The sequence below is a fragment of the Macaca fascicularis genome, chromosome 9 (assembly GCF_037993035.2).
Source record: "Macaca fascicularis isolate 582-1 chromosome 9, T2T-MFA8v1.1".
Lineage (NCBI taxonomy): Eukaryota > Metazoa > Chordata > Mammalia > Primates > Cercopithecidae > Macaca > Macaca fascicularis.
Window position 1 is genome coordinate 122,534,480 of NC_088383.1, and position 8,872 is coordinate 122,543,351.

Below are 8,872 nucleotides of genomic sequence, written 5' to 3' on the forward strand. Positions count from 1 at the left end.
GTTCTCTCCAGTCTGAGACCCCCTTGGTGAACTGCAAAAGGTTGAAGGTCACTCAGAGTAATGGTGTCTATGCAGAACTTGATTTCTGCAATTTTTTTTCATCATAGAATCTTCTAAAGAGCATTTTAAGATGGAGAACCTGGTCTTGGGTAGGACCTAGGAAACTGTCATTATTTAAAAGGCCCCCAGGACTGTATAGTCCTAGCTACTTGGGAAACTGAAGTGGATCACTTGAACCCAGGAGTTACAGGCTGCGGTGAGCTATGATCACATCACTGCACTCTAGCCTGGGCAACAGAGTGAAACCCTATCTCATAAATAAATTAATTAATAGTCCCCAGGTGATTCCGTGGCCCAGCCAAGTATCTTCTTGGTTCTAGGCCAGCCTGTCACCTCCACTTAACTTCCCCATAATAGTTCCCGAACCCCACTCTTCAAAACTCCTAGCCTCACAGTTGCCTGCATTGCCTCCTCTTTTCTTTGTCTGCTTGCTTTGTTAGCCAGAAGGCAGAGAGCACGAAGGCATGTTAGTACCTGCAGTGATGGCTCTGCACTCCAAGAAGGAAATGAGTTCTCATCGGCTCAGCCAGCTGGGAATGCTGGAACTGGTGTTCTCAGCCTGTGGACTCAAGAGCGCACTGGGGCAGGAGGGTTTCAGTGTTTCCAAGTCAATGCCGAAGGCACATACACTGGTGGATGGGAGTCATTGATTTTTCTTGAGATAATAACTCAAGTGTATTTGTTCAGTGTCTTTCAGAACCAAAGCCTTGTCTGATTTATTTTTGTTGTTTTTTTGTTTGTTCCAAGAAGACAAAGCTTGTCTGACTAAAGCAAACCTCAGTGTTTTACTGTTCAGTAGCTCCTGGGGGTCAGGTTGTTCACATCCCTCTGTTAAGTGCATTGATGCTTCAACAGATACTTAATGAGCACCTACTGTGTGTCATTGTGGGCTATAGATAGCTTTGGGAGAGTCAAAAGACCTGGTGGTTTCTGAGATGGCAGCCTGGCTCCTGGAGCCTGCAGTTCCCCATGGAGGGGCCTCTGAGTTCTAATCCCAGTCCTGCACAAAGAAACCAATCTCAGACAAAAGCATTTTAAGAGAACTTGGACCAAATGCTCAGCAAATCAGGTTTGTTATCTGGCCTTGATGTCTCACTTCCTGTACCTAATTCTTGCCTTAGTCCCAGCGAGCATTTATTAAGTGGCTGCCACATAACATTGTGCTAAGTGCTTTCCACCTGCTGGCTGATTTGATTCATCTTCCCACAACCATAGCAGGTGATATGGTTTGGATTTGTGTCCCCACCCAAATATCATGTTGAATTGTAATCCCTAGTGTTAGAGAAGGGGACTAGTGGGAGGGGATTGGATTATTAGGGTGGATTTCTCCCTTGGAGCTGTTGTCATGTTCATGAGTGAGTTCTCAAGAGATCTGGTTGTTTAAAAGTGTGTAGCACTGCCTGGTTTGCTCTCTTCCTCCTGCTCCAGCGATGTAGGGCTTGCCAGCTTTCCCTTTGCCTTCTGCCATGATTGTAAGTTTCCTGAGGCCTCCCCAGCCTCCAATACAGCCTGTGGAACCAGGAGTCAATTAAACCTCTTTTCTTTATAAATTACCCAGTTTCATGTATTTATTTACAGCAGTGCAAGAATGGACTAATACAGCAGGTATGATACCCATATGACAGATGGGGAAATTGAAGCTTGAGAGATGATTTGCCTGACAACAAAGCTAGTACTCCCAACTCCTGTGCTAAACAGACTCCCATAGCTTCTGTAACTACCCAGCTTCTACCATAGCTTCTGTCACTACCAAGTTAATTGTGCTCCCAGGTCAGATCTCATCTTCTCCTTTAAGCCCTCAACCCTGGCCTTTAAAAATCAGGTATCCTTTCACCATGATGCTTTGGTGAGGAAATGGTACATTTACTATTCCAAAAGAACAGGCCTTGTGACTAGAAAACCACTCCTTTCCCTCCAGGTCATTATTCTTTCTGGGGAATCACTAAATCTTGCTAAGCCACTGCTTCTCAAAGTATGGTCTCTGTGCTAGCAGCAGCAGCAGCACCTATGAACTTATTAGAAATGTAAATGTTGGGGCTCCACCCTGGACCTACTGAATCAGAATCTCTCAGGATAGACTCAGGAATTGTGTTTTAATAAGTTCTCCAGGTAGCACTGATGCATGCTGAAGTTTGAGAACCATTGGCCTAAATGGAATGCCTCAGGTGCTTCAATAATAGCACAGTAGTGTGCACTTACCACAGACTGCTGGCTCTATAAGATATCCTGACAAAGGACAACAAAGACAGTGAGGCTGGCATTTCTGTGTTCAAAAATGTGTGAACATTGCATATTCTGCTTCCCCCCTTGGAAATTCTTAGATATTGGCATACTCAAGACCAGAAAGAGTCTTGCAATAGGAAGAGCTGCTTAACTTTACTCAACCACTCTCTCCTAAATTCAGTTTTGATTTTAATTATGGAGTTTTTCTACATTTTTATAATTTCAACTTTTCAAGGGATACATGTGCAGGTTTGTTACACAGGTATACTGCATGGTGCTGAGGTTTGAGGTACAAATGATTCCGTCACCCAGGTACTGGGCATAGTACCCAATATGTAGTTTTTCAACCCTCACCCTCTAGTAACCCCCAATATCTATGTTCCCATCTTTATGTCCATGTGTACCCAATCTTTAGCTCCCACTTGTAAGAACATGTGGTATTTGATTTTCTGTTTCTGCATTAATTTGCTTAGAATAATGGCCTCCAGCTGCATCTATTTTGCTTCAAAGGACATGATTTCATTCTTTTTTATGGCTGTGTAGTATTTCATGGTGTGTATGTACCAGATTTCTTTATCTAGTCCACCATTGATCAGCACCTAGGTCAATTACATGTCTTTGCTATTGTGAATAGTACTGCGATGAACATTCAAGTTCGTGTGTCTTTTTGATAAACAATTTATTATCCTTTGGATCTAAACCCAGTAATAGGATTGCTGGGTTAAGTGGTAGTTCTGAGTTCTTTGAGAAATCTCCAAACTACTTTCCACAGTGGCTGAACTAATTTACATTCCCACCCACCGTGTGTAAGTGTTCCCTTTTCTGCGAAGCCTTGCCAGTATCTGTTATTTTTTGACTTTTAAATAATAGCCATTCTGATGGGTATGAGACGGTATACGCCGTTGTGGTTTTGATTTGCCTTTCACTGATGATCAGTGACGCTGAGCATTTTTTTCATTTGCTTGTTGCCCACTTGTGTGTCTTCTTTTGAGGAGTGTCTGTTTATATCCTTTGCCCACTTTTTAATGGGATTATTTTTTGCTTGTTGAATTGTTTAAGTTATTTATAGATTCTGGATGTTAGATCTTTGTTGGATGCATAGTTTGAGAATGTTTCCTCCCATTCTGTGGGCTGTCTGTTTACTCTGTTGATAGTTTCTTTTTCTTTTTCTTTCTTTCTTTCTTTTTTTTTTTTTTTTGAGAGGGAGTCTTGTACTGTCACCCAGGCTGGAGTGCAGTGGCCCAATCTCGGCTCACTGCAAGCTCCACCTCCTGGGTTCACGCTATTCTCCTGCCTCAGCCTCCCGAGTAGCTGGGACTACAGGCGCCCACCACCACGCCCGGCTAATTTTTTTGTATTTTTAGTAGAGACGGGGTTTCACTGTGTTAGCCAGGATGGTCTCGATCTCCTGACCTCGTGATCCGCCCGTCTCGGCCTCCCAAAGTGCTGGGATTACAGGTGTGAGCCACCGCGCCCGGCCTAATAGTTTCTTTTGCTTTTGCTGTGCAGAAGCTCTTTAGTTTAATTAGGTCCCACTTGTCAATTTTTGGTTTTGTTGCAATTGCTTTTGAGGACTTAGCCATAAATTGTTTGCCAAGGCTGATGTCATGGATCTTTTCTTTTACAAAATACCTGTTGGTATCCCAAGGAACTAGTAATGTCTAGCACACTTTGAAGTGTTGCTCACTATGATCCTCAACTGTAGCTGACCCTAGCTTAAGCATGTTTAATCAGAATTAAATTCCAAGAGCCATATCAGAAATTGAGAAACATCATACAGAATTGTTTTAAAAAGTCACTTTTGGATCCATACAGAACCCTGTGTTGCACAATTCCAAGGGACAGCCCTGTGAACAAGGTCCACTGGAGTTGGACAACCCTGAAGTGTGGACCTATCATCAAATATTGGATTAATGAAAGGCAAAGGAACTAAAATGTTTCCATCTATCAGAAATAATTTAGAATCCAGGGGTGTGGGGGAGTCTACGGAGAGGGTTTCCAAGATATTTAACTCTTTTAACTTCATGGAAAATATTTCAGGATGAACTTTGCCAGTTATAACTAAGCCAGTAAATACAATTACATTAAATATAGTCATATTCCTTCTCCTTTGAGCCTAGCTAATTTTACATTTTACAAGCATTTGATGAGAACACTTTGTATTTAGGTAACATCTTTCATCCCCAAGTCTCCAGGATCTATTCGAGAGATGATTGGCAAGTAAATTCCCCAATGTGGAGGTCCCTCCTCTGGTGGAATGGTAAGTCTCTAACAGAAGAAGGAAATTTGCTGACACCGAAGTCACTGGCTAACTATTGAAGATGGTATCAAAGCTAATCAGCAGACAGAAGAGCCAGTCTGGACAACATGACTGTGGGCTTTATGTTTCTGTGAATTAATTTAAGAAAAATAAAAGGAATAGTTATTTCGTGTTCTCTTTGTGGTGCTCTAAGAACTTCACATTTAATCATGAGATGCCTGCTACCTCCAGGCCCCACTCATGCCTGAGAAGTGCCCCAAATTACTTTGCATTAGATGCTGGTTCCAAGTTCAGCAGGGAACCAGAAATGTTAGATGCACATAAAAGTTGGGAATAGGGAGGAGGTGAGAAGGGCCAGCTTTGAGTTCCCTTCTACTTGGCAGGTGTCTTCTTTTTCTCTTATTTTCAAACAAAGTTTATTATTTCCTCCTCTATGAGAAGAATACATTCTTATTATAGAAAATTTGGCAAAAATAGAAATGCAAGAAGCAAAGAAACTCCCATGATCCAAAGAGAATCACTATTAACAATTTGATGTATTTCCCTCCAGTCTTTTTTCTATGAATTTTTAAAAAACAGAATTACAGTCACACTGTATGTACAATCCTAATTCCAGGGTATTGTGGTACAACCTAGGCATATGCCTGTGTTTCTTTTCAAACCCCACATTAACAAATGACACCATATACTCTTAAAGGCAAGGACAGGGTCGGCTCTTGCTCATCATAGTGACACCAGGACCGAGCACAGAGCTTGGCACACAGTAAATGTTGTTGAACAAAATAACAATGAAGAGTAGGTAATGAAGTGCATATGCTAGAATTTATGTAACTTGGCTTCCAATGCAGACATGAAAGTGCCTCCAATTATTTGCTGTGTTAGGCAATGCTTAAATTTTGTTATGTTTATTTTCTTTTTCTATGTTGAGATTATTATGTAGAGCAGATACTGTCAGCATCTAGCTGTTTTCCCTCAATCTTTCTGAGGGGCACCTGCAGACAGTCCACGGGCAGTCTGCTGGCTTCCTGTGCCACCTGTCTGAGTTTGTTCTCTGGCAGTGGAAGCATACTTGGTCTATGGACACGTGGAATAGCCTGAATGTGCTCATGTTAATGTCCCTGAGCAACCGTCGGCCAATGGGAGTGGGAGTTACTAGGTAAACATCCTGGCTTCCTTGCTTCTCAGGGTGACAGCTGTAAGGTTATCTACACAGTCTGTCAAGTGGTTCTAGAAAGATGGAACACCCGACCACTCATAGTGTCCAATTCATTAGCATGTTCGTATATTGGCTTTCCTCTCATCCTTGTTTCCCACATTCTCCATTCCCTCACCATGCTTCCTGGGATCACCTCCCAAAGAAACAGCTTGCACTAAACCTTTGTCTCAGGCTCTACTTTAGGGGACCCCCAACTCAATTATTAACATTGGATAGAGTCTCAGAAGCAGAATTACTAAGTTAAGCCAGATGGATTCCTTAAAGATTCGGGACACATATAGATTGGCAAGTAATTTCCATATGGGGGTTTTCAGAGCTCTTTTACTAATCTCTAATTATACTCAAAGAATCTAGACCCTGAACTAGACCCTCAGGAAGAGGAGGAAAAGAAGTCAAAGCGCTCACCTGCCAGGTCTGCACTGGAGGATCGTTAAGCAGTATCGTTTGAGTTTGTTCTTTTGCTGTTCACTTTTCTCTGTTGTTTGCCTTGCTTCATTTTCTCCTGTGTTCCTGGACAGAGGCCAGTGGTTATAGAATGTTCCCTTTTGTCTCTACAAATGGAAAGAGAGGGGGAATTGACTGCAGCAGAGAAAAGAATCTGGGAGGAAGGATGAGCGAAACGTTGCTTTGGAATATTTCAGCCTTGGGTCTCTGTAACAACTAGTTTGGTATTTTCAAGGAAAATGAAAGAAATAGACTGTGCTATAAACAGGTTTTTGTCATCATTAAACCCTTGCAATATATGAAGAATATGCACTGCTGTGTTCCAAAATAAAGCTGCATGTTTGGGGATTGTCATAGTGACCTAGAAATCACGGTTTCTCCAGGGAAATGTAGGAATGAAGTTTCCTAACAGCTTTACCGCTAAAGCCATGGCTGCACACTGAAAAAGGACTGAGCCTGTTTTCCCAGAAATGAGAGACAAATTACCCTTTTTCCTAAGGTTGCCTGGACATTCCAAGAAAGCCTGGTCAATCTTCGCTGGATGGACGTGGAAAATAGATGGCTGAGCACTCACCTTTTGTGTCCAGATGCGGAATCCTTATCTATCCAGTTTTTGCACATTATATGTGACGGCGATTTTTTTCTTTTGTTTTTGTTATTTACAGAATGAAGAGAAGGATGCCTTGGTCAAGGTCAGCTTAAAGTCAGTTGTTAACTTAGACGTGCCCTTCCTCCAACCAGAAAATGGAAAATGTCAGATGCCTCCCAATTGTCCTGGGTCCATGCATTATTTCTAAAACTTCCCCAAGCTCTTCCCCACTCGTGAAAATTCTAGCTTACTCATACATCCATTTTGGGGGGAAGGGAATCACACCTCACCCACAAACTGGATGCTTGGCTGCCTGTAGGAACAACTCCAGCAGAGTTCTAGGTTGGGCTGATGTGGGAGCACCCCGTGTTGTGGTGGAGGAGCCTATGTGCCAGAGAATGCTTCATGTTTACCAAACTTGACTTCTTGTTCCTTCTGGGACGCACAGCTAGACAACGCATCTTAGCCTCCATCACTCTTTCGTGAACCACGTGATTGGCAGAGGGGAGATCTATGTCATTTCCAGCCCTGGCTTTGTCTTCTCCACCCCTTCACACTCTGTCTTTCCACCACTCTTAACAACTGGCTGTGCAGCGTTCCCAGGCCACATGGGATGAGGGAAAATGACCGCAAAAGCCTGGTCCTTAAGTCATGGCACAGGAGTGACCCATGTAAGAGAACTCCTGGCCAGAGACATCAACACGAGACCTCACATGACTGAGAAATAGTCTTTCACCATGTGAAGCCACTAACTTTTGGAGTTATTTGTTATTGCAGTGAATTTACTCTGACTCGTACATATTGCAAGTATCGGTTGCCTCTTGGCGTGTGCATGAGTTCACCTACATGGCAGAATCAATTCTGCTGTTTGTCCCACCAAGCTCACCAAAGTTATTTGCATGAAGGATCCTTCGGTCACAAAACAGTGAGAAGGAAATGTGAACAGCATGCGATCAAAGCATGTTCTCAATACCATGGGTGTACAGGAGTGGAAGTGTTCAGTTCAGCTGTGACCACAGGGATGAAAGGCCACATGGCATGAGGAGGGTAGTGACTCCAATCAGTTGTGCAACCCATAGAACTCCACACTAACTTTTGGACTATGTTTGCACTTAAGGAAGCATCAGCCTGGCATCCATTAGCAACCCAGAAGCAGTTGGAATCTGTATTGCAGTCCCTTAAGATACCACATCATAATGCAAAGCAAAATTTACATTTATTTTTCCCCTTCTTCTGAGATATAGTGCACACCCCCAGCTGCTTCCCAAGCCTCTCTTCTCCCCTATGCCAAAGCCACCCCCAAAAATCCTCTCCCTAAACCCATCCCAAACTGTTATTCTAAACTTCTCCACCTCTTCCTGCCTTTTCCCAACTACTCTTTTGTCCCAGTAAATAACTCTCCACCTTCTCCTCTGCAAATCAAGCTGGGCTTTCTGGCCTGCCTGGGCTTAACATTTCCTGTTACGACTCACAGGCTCAATTTGTGAGTTGAGCATAGACCCAGAAAGGTCCAAAACTGAAAACAGATTCTTCTTAGGGGTGTGTTGAGGGAGTGGCTATAAATATTTACACGTTATTATCATTACTTTTTTTTGGATCACAAATAGATTGTCAACTCCACTACTTGTGAGTTAGGCAATCTTGGGTAAATTCTTCACCATCCCGTAGCCTCAATTTTCTGCCTTGTAAAATGGGGTTTATTGACCTTCTCAGGATTCCGGTGGAGAGTAAATGGGATGTGGTATGTGAATGTAGTTTGCATAACCCAGCAGTAAGCAATGTTTTTTCTGCCCTTTCTGAACTCGTGGCTCCTTTGCTTTATGTGAGCAGAATTGGAGGTGCAGGCCTAGCCCAACGACAAAAAGGAAGGTAAACTGAGGTGCCAGTAGTCAGCAGCACCCGGTTTTGATACCGGCTCCTCTGGATCTCATTCTTGAGTTTCCTGGTCAACTTTCAAGTGACCTTGGAGGGAGAACTGCATTTCTCGCGCCTCCAGCGGAGCGTTGCCACCACAAGGGAAACATGCCCACCCCTTGTCCCCCAGGGTGGGTTGTGAAGGTTAATGAATTGGTATTTGTGA

At 43.1% G+C, this 8,872-nt stretch overlaps 1 long non-coding RNA gene across 1 annotated transcript; it reads right to left on the minus strand.

The window, feature by feature from the left end:
• Positions 1–1,597: 1,597 nt before the first annotated feature.
• LOC141407742 (uncharacterized) lies at positions 1,598–6,275 on the minus strand. Its single transcript, XR_012418212.1, has 2 exons — positions 6,165–6,275; positions 1,598–4,671 (listed from the first exon to the last, which is right to left on the minus strand). It is a non-coding gene; the product is annotated as an uncharacterized lncRNA (long non-coding RNA).
• Positions 6,276–8,872: the final 2,597 nt, after the last annotated feature.